General features: G+C 58.6%; 1 protein-coding gene across 1 annotated transcript in view; it reads left to right on the top strand.

Moving 5' to 3' along the window:
* Positions 1 to 222: 222 nt before the first annotated feature.
* RBFOX3 (RNA binding fox-1 homolog 3) overlaps positions 223 to 19,639 on the top strand; it is a 189,253-nt gene continuing 169,836 nt past the window's right edge. The window contains 1 exon segment of the mRNA XM_058284832.1: positions 223 to 272. The gene's annotated coding sequence lies outside the window, so the exon portion shown is untranslated.

The following is a 19,639-nucleotide window of genomic DNA, read 5'->3' as shown; positions in this document are numbered from 1 at the left end:
GGGTAGCCTGGCTGTCCCTTTCCCCAGCTCACCGCTTGCTCGTTCACGCTGCTCAAAGTGTGCGGTCCCCACGGCACCCCGTCCTGTGCTATTTGAGATCAGGTGAGCGGGAGAGTGTGTCCGGTGCATTCCAGATGATCAAGATGGAAAACGGGGGTGTTCTCTTGTTTTCTTTTTCAACTGCAGCGCTTACCCAGAGGAGCCGGAGGAAGCCCTGCCGCACGTCCCTCAGCCGGTCTGCAGGCCCCTTCGAGCGGCCCCTTCTCCCACAGGTGTGTAAACCCCGCTCCCCGCCCTTTCTGCCCCCCACCCCCACCCCGCCGCCTCTCCGATCCCGAGCCCAGAGGCCTGGGGCCCAGGGGCGCCCGTGACTGCTGGGGGGACAAGGATGCCGAGGTGCCTGTCACAGAGGGGCGCCAGCGGAGGGCTCCGAGGGGCGCAGAGGCAGCGGCGACAGCCGCTCCCAGCACGGGGTGCCGGGGCCCCCCTGCTTCTCACCTGCCCTTTCCCAGTCCCCTGGCTAAAATGCAAATCAGTGAGTGCAGACTAGATAATTAATAGACTGATCAGCCAGCAAGGGAGGTGAGTAGATAAATAATTTTAATTATCCTTGGGTTACTCATAAATTCCCTCACTGCCTTTTCATTAAAGCCTCTGTTTACAGGCGTCGTTGGGATTGCATGTCGTTTGCAGCTCCCTGCCCTCCGTCCCCTCGGTGCCTCCCGCCAGGGGTGACCTGGGGGGAGTAACCCAGTGCTCCCTTCCCGGCGGCCCGGCGGGTCCAGGGTGTGCGGCGCTTTGTCCGGGCGGCCAGGCGGGGTGGCGGCCCTGCCCCCGAGGTGGCCGGAGCCCCGAGGCGGGCTGGATGGAGAAGCCTTTCTCGGACTTGGCACCCGGGTCCGTGGGGCCGCCTCGCTCCTCCTCCAGGGCCGTGGGGCCGCCTCGCTCCTCCTCCAGGGCCGTGGGGCCACCTCGCTCCTCCTCCAGGGCCGTGGGGCCACCTCGCTCCTCCTCCAGGGACGGCCCTGGCCTATTAATAGCCTTGGCTGAGACTTCCTCATGGCCCCGGATGCCAGGAGAGAAAGTGGGTTAATACCTAGGAAAGAAAACGCCCTCTGAGGTCCTTGGGGCCAAACTCACAAGCGGGTCTCACTAAGAGACGGGCGAGGGGCCCCGCACCCCCAGCCTCGCCTGGCCTTCCCTGGAGAGAGGCCCGAAGCCGAGGCCAGCTGCTGACGACCAGCGGCGGGGGGGCTCCGGGGTGACACAGTCGGCGCAGCGGCGGCCTTGCTGCTGCCATCACAGGGGCCGACCGTCCCCACCGCTTAGCAGGGAAGCAGGGCAGCCCGGCGTCGGCCACCCGCCACCTCCCCACGCACCTGCGCCCGGCTCCCTCCATTGACTTAGGTTCTTCTGCGTCCTCTCCCGTCGGCACGGAAGGCCGAGGGGGAGGTGGCCCCGGGGACCGTCGTTGGGCGAGATTCCTCATCTCCTCGTCTCCTCCCCGAATCCTCGGGTCTGTGGCCCAAAGCGGTCAGCCTGGGTGGAAAGTGTTGTCAGCCGAGAGTGGGCTCCCAGGGGACAGAGCGGGGTGGGGGCGGGGAGCTGCGAGGGTGGGTGCCCGGGGCCATTTGATGGGCTACGTCGGGGCACGTGGGGCCGGCCGACAAGGTGGCGTGCCAGCTGCCCCCGGACCCACCAAGGTGCCAGCTGGATGGCTAGGAGACTTCTAGGCTCCCAGCCTGCCTCCTTGGCTCTTTTGGAGGGGCCCGTGGCCCCAGAAGGTCACCGCCCCTGTGCGTAAGTGACAGGGCGCTGGCTCGCAGCTGAGCTGTCTGCCTGCTCAGCCCGGCTCTGGGGGACACCTCCGTGCCCCGGGTCCAGGGTCAGAGCGTTCTCTGCAGGGCCCGGCTCGAGTGGTTCCATCCCCTCTGGGCTCCGATCATCAGGAGGGACGTTAGACCAAGTGCCAAGGCCGGCCAGGTGCCCGGCGGCCGCGTCCACACTGCCGCTGCCCCGTGGCTGGGAGCCGGGCCCTGTGGGGGCACCTCTGAACTGTTGACGCCCTGTGGTCCCTTCGCCCTCGGTGGACGGAGACTGTTGGCCCAGAAAGGGTAGGGGGACCGGCCTTTTGAGTCTCACTCGGTGGAGCTCAAGTCTGCAGAACGGCCTGGCAGAGGCTCCCGCCCTTCGGAGCCTGTGGGCGCAGAGCCGCACCGCCCGCCCCACTGTCCGCTGTGCACAGGCTGTTGGGGGGACCACCCCCGGGGGGACAGATAGAGGACTGACGGGGCGGTGGGCGCAGGGCACGCGGAAGGGGTGGCACCGGGCCATCTGAGTGGTCTGTCCGGGCAGGGGGCCGAGGCCAGGCGTGGGATGTTCACCAGAGCCTGGGGCGCAGCTCGAGCACGTCTCTCCATGGAGAACATGCTGCACCTCTTTGGCTTTCCTGACATTTTGGGGCTCTTACCTGATGCTGTTTGGGAAGTTGGGGTGGATGGATGAAAGAATGATGGAATCCCGGGGGCTCCGCGGTGCTGCTCAGCTCCCCCAGCCTCCCTCCCCTGGCCACGGCACGCGGCCAAGGCCACTGTGGCTGGCCCGGGGCCACTGCCCCCATCTGGCTCTCCCTCAGGAAGGCAAGAAGGAGCCTGGGGAGGGGGCAGAGGGCAGACACTCTCCTGAAAAGGCTAGTTCAAAGCCGAGGATTCGGAGAGGTCCCGTACCTTCAGGCGCTGCCACTTTAACCCTTGCCTGACCACAATGTCCCCGTGCAGCGAGCACCCGGAGGACAGCAGGTGGGGGCTGGAGCTTGAACTCAAGCCTCTGACCCCGGGCTCAGGGCTGCTTCGTGTGTGGCATCTGGCCGTGGGAATCTGGGCTGGACTGGCCTCCTCGGGCAGGGGCCGCCCTCTGAGCACCAAGTCCAGGGGCCTGGGGAGGGCAAGGGCAAGTTCACTGGGAACCACCCGAGCCTCCACTTGGAGTCAATGCTTGAAGCCTCCCATGGAGCTGAACCGTGGCTTGTGTGCACGTGGGCATGTGTGCACGGTGTGTGCGTGCCTCAAAGGCCCCTTTCCCAGCCTGAAATCCTCAGGGAGTGGGAGGGGGGCCATTGCAGGCCAGTTGCCCTGGAGCGGCCCCACCCACAGGTCATGAAATGCCATGGAACACTGCAGTTGGGAGGCGGTGGGGACAGTGTTGTCCTACTCCTCCTGCTTAACCAAGAAGGAGGCTCGGAAATGGCTGCGAGTTGACCCGAGACCCACAGCCGATTCTGCAGGCGGCTGCTGTGAATCCAGGTCAGGAGAGGGGCATGACGGCAGCTGCTTCCGTCACCACTCAAGGAGACGCAGAGATTCCACTCATGGGGCTTCCCATGGCCATCCTGGCAGGGCTGGGCAGGTGCAGGTGCAGGGCAGGTGCAGGGACCGGTGCAGGGACCGGTGCAGGGCAGGTGCAGGGCACTTGCAGGTGCAGGGCAGGTGCAGGTGTAGGGCAGGTGCAGGTGCAGGGCACTTGTAGGTACAGGGCAGGTGCAGGTAATGATGCAGAGCAGGTGCAGGTACAGGGCACTTGCAGGTTGCAGGGCAGATGCAGGGAACTTGCAGGTGCAGGTGCAGGACAGGTGCACACTCATTCACAGGAGCCACGTATTCAGCTCAGGATCTGTCGGCCCCTTGTCTTCAGGGACAGAGCCACCAGGGGCTGCCACCAGGGACCGCCATCTGTAAGGGCTCCATTTGGGCTAGAAAACCACTGGAGCCAGGCTCCCCCCACCAGGGCTGCTAAAGCAGACCCCACCTGAGTGCAGGGGCCGTGTACAGGGGTCGGGACAGAGAATGAGGAATGGAAGAGGCAAGCAGCTCGGCTCTCCCATGGTCCTGAGCTGGTGTCAGCACTGCCCTGTTCCCAAGCGCCATTCCCAGATTCGGGAAAGACCCTCACTACTGCAGCCTCAGCAGCAGCCCCCCCCCACACCCCCTGCCACCAGCACCTTCAGGGGCGCCTGGGGTTGGAACCAAGAAATGCTGGGCCCTTGGGTGGTCTTCCTTGGTCTTTTCTCCTAACGACACTTTACCTTCCTCTCCCTGGAGTTGGGAGAGTCCGGGATCTTCAGTAGGGTTGATTTTTCTTCCTTTTTAAATCAAAACTAACTTGGTACCTTTTTAAAAAATGTTGATAACACAAGAAATAGATGTCCATGATGGAAAATATGCAGAGGAAGAATACTGGGGGAGAACACCCATATACTGGCAGTCAGAAACACCCGCTTGTTGACACTTGGCTGTGTGCCATCTTCCCGGTATTTTCCTACACACAAGGGTGTGCAAAACATTTTGCAAAACTGGGATCGTGCTGTAAATATTGTTTCATTATCTGCTTTGTTGTTGTCTGTGCTGAATTAGTATTTTAGGACCCTGTCTCTAAGCTGTCATCTCCTCATTTTTAACGGTTGGTTAGGATTCCAATGCATGGGAGGACCATACTTCACTTTCCCTCAGGCAAGTTTCCGAGGATGAAAACAGTCATTAGCCACTGACCCTATTTCCAAAGCCCCAAGCCACACCTTTGGAAACCAGGAGATTATTTTCCAGACAGGAATGGATGATCGCTCAGGTTATAAAGGCGGCTGCAGGCATGACCTGCCACAACATATGAATCCCGATTCGCACCTGGCTTCCAGAGGACACACCCCTTCCGTTCCCAGGTCAACACCTGTGCACACGTGTGGAGGCACACACATGCACACAGGCACACACACATGCCCACATACATGCAGCACTCTGCACAAGTGTGCACACATACACACAAATGCACACACACAGGATCCGGAAGCTTCTCCCCACTGTCAGCTGAAAGGTGATGCTCGTTAATTCAATTCATTATTTTATTTTATTTTATTTTTAAGATTTATTTTATTTATTTATTTCTCTCCCCTTCCCCCCCCCCCACCCCGGTTGTCTGTTCTCTGTGTCTATTTGCTGCGTCTTCTTTGTCCGCTTCTGTTGTTGTCAGCAGCACAGAAATCTGTGTTTCTTTTCGTTGCGTCATCTTGCTGTGTCAGCTCTCTGTGTGTGCGGTGCCATTCCTGGGCAGACTGAACTTTCTTTTGCACCGGGCGGATCTCCTTACGGGGTGCACTCCTTGCACGTGGGGCTCCCCTACGTGGGGGACTCCCCTGCGTGGCACAGCACTCCTTGCGCGCATCAGCACTGCACGTGGGCCAGCTCCACACGGGTCAAGGAGGCCCGGGGTTTGAACCGTGGACCTCCCATGTGGTAGACGGATGCCCTAACCACTGGGCCAAGTCCGACACCATCTCAATTCATTATTAATCACATTTATCCGGTGGTCCCCTCCCAGCAACCATTCCTGGGGAAGAAATTGTCAGTTTTCTCTAAACGATAAGGGGAAGGAGATGTTGATGAGGCTGGGCAGGTCAGTGTTCCTGGGCCATGCAGCTTACTACTTAGTGAGACAGACGGTCAAAGATAAAGAAGAAAAAGTGCTTAGGGAACTTTTAATAAAACCAGGTTAAGAAAACACAAGTCACGGGCCTGCAGGGCAGAACCTCTGGGGGATGGTTTCCTGCAGGGGCGTGAGAGGGCGCCAGCAGCACCCTCTAGAACATTCTTGCCTTGGCGCGTCCAGCCGAGGAATCCCACGGCCCCCATCGCTTCCTTGGACCCCCAGAGGAGAAGGGCAGTGACCCACGGGTGGAGTATTTGTGGGTGTTCACACAGCCACACATCATCTAAACAAAGAAGCGCCTTCTTTTCAATTCACGTGCATTTTAGATGAACTTTTAGACTTATTAAAAAAGAAAGGCTTTCCCAATTACTACCCTTTATCACCCCCTAAAAAAAAAAGCTTTAAAAACTAGGACGAGTTCAGCAGTGTAGGAAGCCTGGGATCTGGCATCATTCGTTCATTCATTTGCTCGTTCAGCCCGTTTGTGGCGCGCCTGCCAGCGGCCAGGAATACCTGAGTTTGAACCTTGGCTCTGTCGCTAATTAGCGAGGGACCTTGGGTGTCTTCCTTAAGTTGAAGCCGCAGTTTCGTAGCCTTACAATGGGATGATAACATTGTTCTTGAAGGGCTGTTGAGAGGGTAGAAGAGATATTTATTGTACATGAAGGAAACATGCAACACCTGGCACAAAGAGAAAGCTCAACATGTGGACGCATTTTTACTAATCAGTGTTGACACGAGGAAACTGGGCTAACTTGGAAACTAGCCTTCCGCTGGGGCGCTCCTCTCCCCTCTCTTCTCACATGTGCAAAGACAAAACCCCCGCACACTCCCCCCGTGGAAGCCTGCCGGTCCCGTGATCGCAGCCGAATGCGGCCGGGAAGATGCCCTGCCGGTCTGTTCAGCCACCGCTCCTGGAAGCTGGAAGCGGCAGGCCCCAGACGACAGCCTTCCCCCTGGCTGTAGGCGGGGCTCACCTGGCCGTGTCACCTGGGAGGCTGTGTCTGCTTTAACCGCTAACCCCCGAGGGGTCCCGAGTCTGGGCACCGCCCAGAGAGATGAGCCGGAGGGGCCAGGGAGGATGAGGGGACCCAGACCACGTTCCCAAAAAGTGCTGTCTCGACGCGGAAAGTGGACTAAACGGAACCCGGGAGCCCGTGGGAAGCCGTCGTCGCAGGCTCCATGCTCGGGGAGTGTCTTCCGGCCAGAACCCCACCTGCTGGGCCTCAGTGTGGTAGAGCTGCCCGAGGGGAGGAAGGGCAGTGTGGGGCCAGCACGGTTTCAGGAGCTGAGAGACAGAGAGAGGGAGGGAGAGAGAGAGAGAGAGGGGGAGAGAGAGAGAGAGAGAGAGAAAGGGGCTCATTCTCCGAAAAGGAAATGCAGGGCCTAGCAGCCTGTTCCGGCTGTCACGAACCGCCTGCTCGGTTTAGGTTGTAAATGCTCCCGGCCGCCTAACGTGGAATTTTCTGGGAAGGAAGCGCTGCCATGGCCGCTCTCCTGAGGCCCACGCACCTCTTCCGGAAACGTAAACAAGAGCGGCTCCCCTTGACATCACCGTCTCCAGCTTTAAACCACGCACCCACGGGGTTTCTGGGCTTTTCCTCAAGAGCCCAGGTCGCCTGGACTCAGAACACCCTACGGGGTCATCCCGACGGGCCAGTTATTAATAATAATCACAACCCCGGGATAAGCCCCGCCGGCAGGGCTGTCCTGAAGCTCTTCTAACTCCACGCCTGACTGTTGGGGGGCACTTCCTCTCACCCACGTTTTAGGCTTATTTTACCCACAGATGGCTCCCCCTCCTCCAGGATTTCTCCCGAGGTGTCTAATTTATATTTCATTTGTATTAAGAAGCTAAAGGCACGTTGGGAAAACTCGGGGCCGCAATTCAGCAGGCTCGTGCCTCCCTGCTCCAGAGGGGCGGTCTTGCGCCTTCCTCTCCAATGCCCCTCACCTCTACAGGACCCTCGGCGCCCCCCGGGGCAGGGTCCGAGTGGTCGGGGCCAGGCTTGACCTTGTCCAGCTTTGCGCCTGGGGGAGCAGGGTGAGGTCTGCCTGGTTTGAGGTCAGGATGGTGCCCCCTCCCCCCGCCACCGCCTCCCCGCCGTTCCGTGCGGTCATTTTCCATGGGCACCCCACACGCCCTGGCCCAGCCGCACCCGCTGCCGGCCAGTATTCCGCAGGGCCGCGTCGGAACCAGCCTCTCTGGCCGCAGGCGCTCGCCCCCCTCCTCGGGGAATGCCCCCAGCAGGACGCCGGGGCTCAAGGCAGCCCCTGCCTCAGGCCTCGGATCGACGCGGGCCACCCGGCCGGTCTGTTGGCTTCTGTCTCCCCCGCCTCCCGGTCACATTACCCCCCGTTGGAGGGCGCCGTGTGGCCTCCGCGCCCGTGAGGGCCCTCGCCCTCCTCCGCTTCCTTCGGTGACAACGCTTCGAGCCCTGGCGCTTGCCCGCCCCCAGACCTCAGGCTCAGCGTGTAAGGGTGGGGCGGCGACGTGAGAGGCTGGGCTCCCCAGGCCCCCTGGACACTGCCCGCGAAGGGACGCTTGGAGGCGACGGCAGCGGCCTCTGCCGTGCCGCTGGCTGTGAGGTCACAGCCCGCGGGGCCCTGGGCTGCAGGGCGTCATTCCCCCTGCGCGCCGTGCTCCGGGCCTTGGTGACTTCCTCCCTGCAGGCGCTTCTCAGACAGCACACGTCAAAGGACGAGGGTCCGTCACCTCTCTGCCTGCCGCTCTTCTCTTGCCTGAAGACCCCTTGGCTCAGGCCATCCCCTCTGTCCCAGCTTCCAGGGGCTCCAGAACAAACCACCGGGAGCCGGGCGGATAAAGCGGCAGACGTTTCTTGTCTCACGGTCCTGAAATCGGGAAGCCCGAAGCCGCCGTGCCAGCAGGTTGCCCTTCCTGGCTCCTGCTCCCGGCTTGTGGCAGTGGCGTCCATCTCCACCTCTGTCTCCCCATGGCCTTCTTCTCCTGTGTCCGGGTCCAAGTCTCCCTCTCCTGTCCTTTGAGGTCAAGGCCATTGAATTTGGGGCCCACTCTAATCTAGCGGGACCTCGTCTTAACTTGATTGACATCTAAAAAGACCCAATTTCCAAATAAAACCACATTCCTAGTACTGGGAGCTGGGGTGTGGACGCATCTTTTGGGGGGACATAGCGCACCCCACAAGGTCCTCCGAGGAGCCACCCTTGACATCCCCGTGCCCCCCCCCCACCTTGCAGGCGTTATTTTGGTCCTGGGCTCACAGGTTATGCTCCTGGACCTGGCCTCAGCATTGGGAGCAACTAGAAGCAGAGATTCGTTCAAGCCCGCCTTTGCCGCCACCCACACCTTCACGTCAACGGTGCACAGCCAGACACTGCTGGCCAGGTGCGCCCGGGCTCCTCCTCTGTAGAGCGCGGCTCGAGGTCGTGCCCCCAAGGCCCCAGGACCCGTCCTGCTGCTAAGAGGTTTTCGGTGCTGCAGGGCTCCCTGAGTAGCAGTGGCCCCCATCTATTTTCAACTGTGTGTTTGCCTTCAACGCTCTGCTGAGTCACATGGCCTAACCCAAGTGCATTTTAGAGCTGCTTGACGGCAGAGTCTCCCCTGGGAGAAGCTGCCAGAAGGGGACACTCATACCAATTACCTCTTCCCAGGCCCATGCTTTGTTTGGTAATTCATACACTTTTTAAAAATAAATAACCATTGGGATCGAGTACGGCAAAGAGTCTCTTCTGCTCAACTGTCCAGAATGATTTCTAAAGAGCAGTCGGGGGCGGGCGGGTGCTCCAGGCCGCTGCGTCACCCGTCGGCCTCTGCGGTTCCTGATTCCAGGGGCTCGGCTTCCTGAGGACAATCCCAGGCTGCCAGGGTCTGTGCACTGGTCACGGACCGCAGACCGGTCAGCGCGAACACATGACCCAGGCCTGGCCCTTACGCCCCCAGGGGAGGACACGTCCCTACCGTGTTCATCCACAGAAGGCTCCAGCCAGCGCCGGGCCAGAGGGCTGCGCCACCAGAGCTCCCGCTTCTGCTCCTCCTTCAGGATTCGTCACGGGGGTGAGAGCTCACCCAGCCCCCGAGGACCCCAGGGAGGGCCAAGGGTGATAGGAAGGACGCTGGTGAGGCCAGGGGCATGGCCCCGGCAGGCCACAGGGGAGGGGGCAGCGTCCGTTGCCTACTAGAGCAGAGGCTGCCTTGGGCACAGAGTGGACCGCCCCACTTCAGTGGCCTCGTTCCGTCCGACCACACGTGGACTTTCTGGGAGCTAACCCCCCCAGGAGTCGGACCCCAGGGTGGCAGAGTCTGCTCTGGGATGTTGATTCTGCTCTGGTAGGACCCCAGTTCTCCAGCTTGGGGGGGCTCTACCCAAGCATCCTGCTCAGGAAAGAAGAGGGAGCCCTGCAGCACTCCAGAAAATGAACAAGGACTTTAAGAAAATGAACAGGGACAGCTGGACACTGGCCAGGATCCGAGGAGAAGGATCACAGATGCCGAGGGCGAGAGGAGAGGAGGGGGTCGGGTGGGCTCATGAGGGGTAGAGCAGCGCCCACCCCCGAGGGCCCCAGGCCCAGCTCCCTGGGGAGGGTCAGGCTGAGAAACACCTGTCCTCCGGTGAAGGGATTGTGCCCTTTCTCACTCGAGCCCTTTCCCTGATCGCCTCATGACACTCACTCTTACCTGTCTCTATACTGTAAAGTCTGCCCACTACGTGATGCCCCATGGTGTGACTGTTCCGTATGTCATGCTGTTCCATGTGCCATGCTGTTCCATGTGCCATGCTGTTCCATAATGAGACCATACAAGAAAATCAAAATCAGATGTGGTCTTTGTGTCCGTGTGCGCTGTGCATGTCTGGGGCATTTGGGGGCGGGTGGTCGAAACTTTTAAAAACTTTTCATTAAAAGGTCCTTTGCATTTTCCTGTTGCGTCTGTGCTCTGGAGCCCCGTACCTTCTGAGCTGTGAAGTCTGGCTGTGTCAGCAGTCTGCGACATACACTGATATCAAATGCAACGGAAGTCTCTCTAATTCACCTCGTCTCTGCCCCTACCCGCCCCCAACCCCGTCTCCACACCCCCTCTGCCCACCCCCTCCCGAGCTGTAATTGAAAAGCGCTCATCATTGCCCCGTGGAATTGCAGGACTCATCTATTATTCAAAAACCTCACTCGTTGTTCACAATTAGTCACACTTTCCCACTACCCCACCACAGACAGACATACCCAAACATGCGTGGGCACTGTGGACAGCCCAGCACGCTCATAAAGTACGACACCCCGTCCCCCACAGGCGCCTGGCCCTCCCCACCCACCCCTGCGCCCCGCGTCCAGAGCAGGCAGGGGTGCCGGAGCACTCCCCAAGCTGCCCCCTGTGGAGTGAGCAGTGGCCGATGAGGAGAGGAAGAGGGGAAGGGGCCCGAGAGGGAAGTGGGGAGAATGGCTGATATTTTAGGAGAAAACAAACAAGACAAAACGTAAAGCAACACCTTCTGATTCTTCAGCCGGCACCTCCTGTCCCTGGCTGCTCAGCCCCTGCAGTTTTGAGTTTTAATGCAGGCAGTGCTTACCGCCTCCCCTTCCCTGAGCTGGAAGTCACTTGCTGGAAAGAATTGGCGCCCACCCAAAATGCACAGGGAGGCCAAGGTGGCCGGCCCTCCTCGCTCCCTCACCTTGCCAGGTTACGCATTTATTTTTTCCTCTGGCTCTCCCTACAGAGCGAGTCTTGATTTAAGAAATCAAACCTGGCAGCTGTATCTCGTCCATAATATGCTCCAATTGCCAGGATCTGGAAAATCTGCTGTGGGCAGGCAGGCTTGCCTCCAAACACACTTCTAACGTGGTGGACGTGGCTAGCACGCCAGCGGCAGAAGGCATCCTCATCCCACACCTCTGACCGGCCCGGCCACTGGGGCCAGATAAACCCGTCGCCCCCCGAGGAGATCCACAAGTCCTAGCATGTCCCGTGCTGGCCACTCTCCCCCACCCAGACCCTGGCATGGACCAAGTGCAGGGATGTGACGTGACCTCAAGGGAAGCTTAAGCGGCCGTGATCTTGGTGGAAAAGCTGGCTGTGTGACCTGGTCCCCAGTCTCGTCCACAACAAAGCTTGAGCTGACCTTCCCCCCCCACCAAGCAGAATCTGTTCCTCTTAAAGGACAAAACCTGAGGAAGACATTCAAGTGGGGAAATGAATTAAAACAAGTGACAAGTAATCATGTTGCAGATTAAATGAAGGCAGATCAGCAGTGGGACGGGGCTTTTTAGCCCTGGCTGCTGTTTTCTGGTGATAATACTTGAGTGCGGCGTGCTTGCAGGCAGGGGAGAGAGATGCCCAAGGACACCCTCTAGCCCCCTCCCCAGATGCTCAGTGGGCAGCAGGCAGCCCCAGGCTCTGGGGGGTCGCTGGCCGTGGTGCTGAAGCCGTGTGCTCCCACACCTCGTTGCTTGCTTTTTCTCCTTTTTGGAAAAGTGAAGATGCCCACTGAGATAGCGTCCAGCTATTGATGCCACGAGCTGAAGAAAGGTGTGTCCCACCTAATCTGCTCAACTGACCTTCAGGTCAAGATTCTGCTGACGGTTTTCGAGTGTTGAGAAACTGCTAATACAGGCAGCGCCTTGTTTCCATTTGCCCAGGGTGTCTACCTCCTCTAGGCAGTTGAGCACCATGGCTGGAGAACGTAGTACCCTGCCGTGTATTCACCTGCTCTGGCAGCTGGACTTGGTATGAGATTATGTCATTGCTTCCCAAGCACCAGCTGCCCCCGTGCCCGCTGCAGGCTCTTTCCTGGACATGTTCCATTTCCCGCCCCGTCACAGCAGCTGGGACTGAAACGCTAACCAAGGAGCCCCCGCTAGCCCTCCCTGCGTTGCTTATCCCCTCCCTCTGGCACGTCTGTCCTCCCGCCCCAGCAGCAGATTAATGAACAAAGAGTGACTTGGTGTGAGCAGCAGATAGGGAACTTGGGAAAATCCCTGCCAACCCCTGAGTGACCTTGGCCAAGTCATTTGACCTCTCCAAGTTTTCATTTTCCTCACCTGTTAAATAGAAATCATGTACCTGCACTGCCAGCTTCCCAAGACTGGTGCAGGGATCAGATGAAGCCATAGACTTAAGTGATTTTGAAAAACCGTGAAATACAATATAAACATAGCAGTGTCGTTGTAAAAGAGGGGAGACTTCCGGGAGCCCTGCGTCTGATGTCCCAGCCCAGAGCTCTTCAGGGGCCTCTTTCTGGGTGGTGCTTGGAGGGCAGGGGTAGATATAAGACCCCATAAAGCCAAAGCAAAGCCTGCAGGGAGCAATCATCTTTTATACCAACTCCCAAAAGAAAGGCTGGATTCCAGAATGAGGTCTGTTTGCATCTTACCTTCCTAATATAAAGACAGCAGGAGATATTTTCCCCCAAAGCTGGTTTCACGTTGGTGGAATCAGAAACACAACAGACAGAGGTCTCTGGTGGCAGAAATGAGGGGAGGAAAGAAAGCACAAGGATCTGATCAGAGCCTTTGGCATGTCGCTGTTCCTTCATTATACACCAGAACAGCCCAGCAGCGGCCCTGGCAGCCTCCAATGCGTCTAGGGGCAGTGCACGGTGTGTGCGTGAGTGTGTGTGTATGCGGTGCTGAATGTAAGTGTGAGTGTAAATATATTATCATTTTTTTAAAGATTTTTTATTTTTTATTTATTTCTCTCCCCTTCCCTGACATCCCCCCCCCCACCCAGTTGTCTGCTGTGTCCATTCGTTGTGTGTTCTTCTGTGCCCGCTTGCATTGTTATCAGCAGCACCCAGAATCTGTGTCTCGTTTTTGTTGCATCATCTTGCTGCGTCAGCTCTCCGTGTGTGTGGCTGCACTTTTTTCGCGCTGGACGGCTTTCCTTACGGGGCGCACTCCTTGCACATGGGGCTCCCCTACACGGGGGACACCCCTGCGTGGAACGGCACTCCTTGTGCACATCAGGACTGCACATGAGCCAGCTCACCAGGGTCAGGAGGTCCTGGGTTTGAACCCTGGACCTTCCATGTGGTAGGTGGATGCTCTCTCCTTTGGGCCAAATCCACTTCCCATGTTATCATTTTAGACTAACATTTTAATTCCTTCCTTCAACCAGTATTTACTGAGCATCTTCTGTGTCAGGGGCGTGCTAGGGACCGGTGCCTGAGTCCCCTTGTCCTCTGGTTCCCGGTGCAATGGGGAGGGGGACAGAGACAATCAGGACAGCATGTAACGGCTGCCACACCTGAGGCTCGCCGTGCCAACGCCCTTTCCCACTCCACGAAAGGAACACAGTCCTGGGATTCTCCCTGATTTTTCTCACTGCTTGTCTTTCCCAGTTTCTCTGAGTCCTGTCTGCCAACTTCCTTTGGTGTTTAGACAACTCCAGTAGCTTGGTTTTGTTTGTTAGAAGATTCATAACAATTTAGAGCAACCCCGATAGACCAGTCACCAACGAAAGCCTCTGAAGGAGGGAGATTGGGGATGGGGAGCCCGTGGCTGGCTGCAGGGGTTCTGAGAGTTGCAGCGGCATCTTATGTTGTGGGAGCTGCTTATGGACTAAGGCTCCTGGCCAAACCAGTGTCTCCAGCCCGGGAGTGAGATTGGGCGTTGTGAAATTCGTGATTTAGCTCCACGGCCACGGTTCTACAAGGGAATTGTCTACACCGTGTGCTGCCCCAGGTTCACAGAGCCAATCTGCAGAGCCCGTCTCTTTCTTCCCACTGAGCATCGAAGAGCTGCATGGGGCCCCTGAAAGGTTGTAGATGTGGCCATGGGAAAGGAACCATGACCTTGCTGGGCTCTCTGGTGCTGCTGCCTATCCCTGGGGCAGAGATTAATGGAAACCTCGGGGGAAATAAGGAGCTCTGTCCTGCTCCAGTGGGCAGTGAGCCGTCCTCTCTGCAGGTCCTTCTGCAGTGGCAGAAAGGGACCATTAGGTTCAGGTGGTCTCTGAACAGCAGGGGTTCCAGAAATTGCCTTCAGCCCTGTCCCTCCTGCCCCACCCAGGAGCTTTTGCAAGGCACTTCCATCAATGCCCAAACTTGGAGCAGAGTGCTGCAAATACCTACTGTATTTAATTACAAATCCACGCGGGCCGGCTAACTGAATGCCACCCCACAGCAACCTTCTCATCTCCCATGCTCCAATCCAACTAACGAAGTTACCCCAGAATCCAAAATGTGGCACTGCAGGGAGAGCTGCGGCTCCCTCCTCATATGCAGGGCACACGTGACAGAAAATAACCTCACGAAGGCAACTCCAGTGGCTATCTAGCTTAATACCCGGCCATCAGAGCTGACATTTATGCTATTAATTTTAAAGCACGTTATTTCTTCTCTATTAACCTAGGCTCATTCTTGGCCAGCTAAATGACTCTCATCCTTAACTGCAGGCTGGCATTTTATGGCCTTGCGCTTCTCCCAGCCCCCAACATCTCACCTTTAATTTGCTTTTCCCCTCCAGAAGTCCCAGGAGAGAGCTGCAAAGCCTGGGGAGAGCTCAGGGAAGCAAATCCTTCTAGAAAGGTAGACGGAGCACAGGCTGAGCTCACCTGGTGGCAGAAAAGCCTGCCTCACCCTAGCGTGTGTTTTTCTCTGAACATGCTGGCTGTGTCGGTGAGAAGACAACACACCTTAAAAAGGGCAGAGTGGCCAGAGCTGAGGGCATGGAAGAACTGATTTTGCAGATAAGGTGGAACTTCTCCATGCGCCAGTGTTCACAGCCAGAGAAGGCCCTGGCGGTGAATGAGATGCGCGTAACCCAGGTCTGCCCATTTGCCTTGTCAAAAACCGTAACATCTCTGATTTGGGTAAATCTTCATCATTAGTACAATTTATTTCCCTGGTGTCTGATCTCAGAAGGCCCTTAGCGAGACTCAGTTGTGCCAATCTCAGATTCCGTTTGCTAACCACTTGTCCTCGGGTCCCTCCCTTCAGCTTATCAACAATAAGAATGGCAATGGGGGAAACAGACTTGGTCCAGTGGTTAGGGCGTCCGTCTACCACATGGGAGGTCCGTGGTTCAAACCCCGGGCCTCCTTGACCCGTGTGGAGCTGGCCCATGCGCAGTGCTGATGCACACAAGGAGGGCCGTGCCACGCAGGGGTGTCCCCCGCATAGGGGAGCCCCACGCACAAGAAGTGCACCCCATAAGGAGAGCTGCCCAGCATGAAAGAAAGTGCAGCCTGCCCAAGAATGGCACTGCACACAGGGAGAGCTGACACAGCAAGATGACACAACAAAAAGAGACACAGATTTCCGGTGCCACTGGTAAGGATAGAAGCGGTCACAGAAGAACACGCAGCGAAGGGACACAGAGAGCAGACAACTGCGTGGGGGTGGGGGGGAAGGGGAGAGAAATAAATAAAAAATAAATCTTTAAAAAAAAAGAATGGCACTGGCCAGCTTTTATCGAACCGCCAGCATTGCCAGGCATGAGGCTAAAATCTGCACATGCACTGTCTAAGTGCATTCCCGCCGCAGCCTCAGACGACGACACGAGCGTGAGCGGTGGCGAGTCTCCGTTTTCCAGATGGGGAAACGGAGAGTCACCGAGGCTGAACGGTTGGCGCCGATCACCAGGCAGGTGCAGGATGAAGGCTGGCTCCCGGGGCTGCGTTCTAGCCCCTGAGCTCCCCTGTCCCCTCCGTCTGTTCTTTTTTGCCTTTTCCAGTCTGCATGGCACACCTTCATGGCCACCTTCGAAAGGCTTCCTCGAGGCTACCCCTAGCCCGAGCCCTTTGCCCTGCCAGGTGTGTGCCTCTCACACGGGTGAGCAAGCACCCTCCTAGAAGCAGCCCCTCGTCTCCCACCCCCTGGCTGGGGTTGCCAGGGCCTCAAAAGGACATGCTGCTTCTGCTGGCCCCCCCAGGAGCTCGCCTGTCGGGGGGTGCTGTTACAGGTCAAAGCCCCTCTCCCTCACGTGCCCTCCCCAGGTGGGAGCGGAGTGGTCTCCGGCCACCGTCGCCGGTGTTATTAGTTATTTTTAGCAATCGATGTTATCGACGCCATGTTCACTAGAGAAGGCCGCCCGAGAGCTGTTCTTCCAACTCATTATATTTAGAGCTGAACTCTCCCCTTTTTATATAAATCCCAACACATAAAGATAAAATACACCGCTTTCCGGGGAAGCTCCGGGCCAGAGGCTTTGATGATGCCCCCAAGGGAGAAGCCCGAAGGCCAGTTCTCGGAGCCGGGGCCAGGGGCTTCCCAAGGCCCCTGGGCGGTCACCAGCGCTGAAAGAAAGAATCCAGAAGCGCTGTGGGTTGAACAGAAAATACAGGGATGCTGGGGGCTGGGGCTCTCCTCGGGCGGGCCAAAGGGCCTGGGCTGAAGGGTTGGGTGTCTGGCTTCCTTCACGGCCGCGATGCCAGCAGGGCCGCTGTGACCCAGGGCCCACCGGTCAGCACGGCTGGGCCGCATCACCAGGAATCCCAGGGAGGGACGAGACTCTGCCCTTCGCCCGCCCCTGTGCCTTGAGCCCGCAGCCTGCAGTGGACGGTGACTTGGGTTGCCCAGTCATCTTGGGCATGAGATTACAAACCGGGTGAAGGGACTGCGCCAGATGGACCCACAGGCCTGGGGCCCCTCGTTCTGCCTCTGGAGGGGTTCCTTCCGGGGTGTGATAGGGAGCAGAAGGTCTGGTGACTCTGCCCAGATTCAGAAGTGATAGGAAGGGAAGCGGCTTTGGTCAAGCAAATGAGCTCCTGTTTGCCGTATGGAGGACCCGGGTTCGATCCCCGGGATCTCCTGCTGGAAAAAAAAGAGAAAAGGCATCCCAGACCTGCGTGGAGAGACATAGGCCCCATGCGGCAAAGCAACACACCAAAAAAGATGATTACACAACCAGATTTAAAACAAAAAGCGATAGCAAGATGCCCACGACCGCTCCTCTCCGGCTGCACAGCGCTCGCCCACCGCTCCTCTCCAGACCTGTCCCTGCTGCCCACCCTGCGGGTTCTCCGTTGCTTTTACTCCTCCTAAGCCACCCAGCCCCGCTAGGAGCCCGCTCCTTTCTTTGGGGACGCTGTGCTTTTCATCACGGGCTCCTTCTCTCTAGAGCATGCTCTGATGAGCTCAGAACTCAGGGAGGATGTGAGGTCAGCTATATTTTGCTTTACGGGGTCACTATCCTTTAAGGGGAGCTGTGAATAAGATCGTCCAAATTGAGTGCCTGGGTGCAGAGCCAGGCCGGGGAGCTGAGGACAGAGCCCAGAGGCAAAGGAACCTAAGAGGAGGAGCCAGAGGTTGGTGGGGGGAGCAGGGGCCCCCAGAGGGGAGGGGGCGGGGCGGAGCGGCTCGGGAGGGCGGGAGTGGTCAGGGGAGTGCGAGGGGCAAGGCGGGCCTCGGTGAGGCCCGGAGGGCGCCTGTCGCACTCAGCAGCTGGGGGGCTCGTGGCTGCTGTTCAGCCGGAATGAGGTGTGGGCGTGATGAAGGCAGAGGGGCTGGGGAGGCGGGAGCGGGCAGCAGTGGCTATGGAGCCGTGCTTTCGAGAAGCAGGGCGTGCAAAGGGGAGGGCGGGGCATGCTCAGTCGTGGAAGGACTTTCTCTGGACGGACAGATGGGGCGTATTTCTGGATTCTCACGCTGCCTTGCAGGACGTTTGCCCCCAGTCCAGCCCTCGTGCCCCGGGAGGACGTGTCCCTTCACCCACTCACTTTGCTCAGTGTGTATTCACTGCCCGGGGCCGGGTGGTGAGCAGAATAGGCCAAAAGTACGACCCTTGAGCTTCCAGGATGGGCCTGGTTGGACTGTACCCCAAGACTCACCCACACCTGACTTAGATGAGATTTGGGGCTTAGAGCTGACGCCGAGAGGAGTTAGGACTTTGGGGGCTGTTGGGACAGGGTGGATGTGTTTTGCATGTGGGAAGTACCTGGATTTTGGGGGGCCAGAGGGTGGACTTCTGTGGATGATATTGAGCCCTCTCCCCCCAAAAAATCCTAACCCGTGGCTCCGTGAATTTGACATTTTTTTCAAAGGTTCTTTGAAGATACGATTGGTTAAGATGACGCCGCGCCAAATTAGAGTGGGCCCTGATTCCACATAACTGGTGTCTATATAAGAAGAGGCACAGTTGGACACAGAGACAGGCGCTGGGGGAGGCTCCGTGACAGCAGAGGAGGCAGAGGTGGCAGCGATGCAGCCACAAGCCACGGACAGCCAAGGACGGCCGGCACGCGGCAGAGCGGGAGGAGGCCCGGCAGGGCCCTGCCTGCAGGTTTCGGGGAGCGCGGCCCTGCCGACCCCTGATTTCTGACCTCCCAGAACTGGGAGACACTAAGCGTCTGCTTTTCAAGCCAGCCAGGGTGGGGTACCTCGCCCCGCAGCCCAGCCAGGGCTCCCCGAGAGGAGAGCCAGCTCCGTATATATACATCTAGAGATTCGTTTTCAGGACTCGGCTTGCACGATGGGGGGCGGGTGCCAGCGAGTCCAAAATCTACGGGGCAGGCTGGCAGGATGGGGAGGCTGGCCAAAGTTGCCGCCACAGCCTTGAGCCCACAACCTCAGGGGAGTCTGCGGGTGGGAAGCTGCTGCTGGAAAGAGCCAGGTGGCGACGAGGAAGGGCCCTGGTCGTGGCCAGGTGGAGGCAGGAGGGGAGAGGACACGCAGGGCCAGGGAGGCTGCGCATGTAAAGAGGAGGTCGGAGCCTCAAGAGAAAGTGGCATTTGAGCCAAGGTGGGCCCAAGGGTGGACCGGCGAGGAGGCCGGTGGGAGAGAACGGGCGAGGGGCGAGGTCCCGGGGGACGCGCGCACGGGCCTTCAGAGGACCTGGCTTGGCTTTGAGTGGAGCGGGGGGCCGGATGGGAGGCGCGTCGGGGGCAAGGGCAGAGGCAGTGAGTCCAGGTAGGGGCCTGGCCTGCGGGGAGGAGGAGGTGGGATCCTAGGTCCAGCGTTTGTTGGTGGCGCGCGTGTGGAGTGGGAAGGGAGACACACGTCACCTGTGAGCCCAAGCAGCCGGAAGTCATTGGGGGGAGACGGCGGCACAGGCGGGTTGGAGTAGGGGGGCACAGGGCTTTGGGTTTGGACACGTGAGGCTGGAGATACCTGGCAGACACGCAGGCAGGGAGGCTGCGTGGGCAGGTGGAGACGGGGCCTGGGGAAAGCCTAGCACGGCGCTTCGCAGGGGGGCTCGCCGCGTGCCTGGCAAAACTCGCCCGGGCAGCTGAATGCCTCCTGGGTGGAGGCTGTCC

The sequence above is a fragment of the Dasypus novemcinctus genome, chromosome 21, assembly GCF_030445035.2.
Source record: "Dasypus novemcinctus isolate mDasNov1 chromosome 21, mDasNov1.1.hap2, whole genome shotgun sequence".
NCBI classification, from domain to species: domain Eukaryota; kingdom Metazoa; phylum Chordata; class Mammalia; order Cingulata; family Dasypodidae; genus Dasypus; species Dasypus novemcinctus.
Note: the sequence above shows the minus strand (reverse complement) of the source record. Positions and strands in the feature narration are given on the sequence as shown.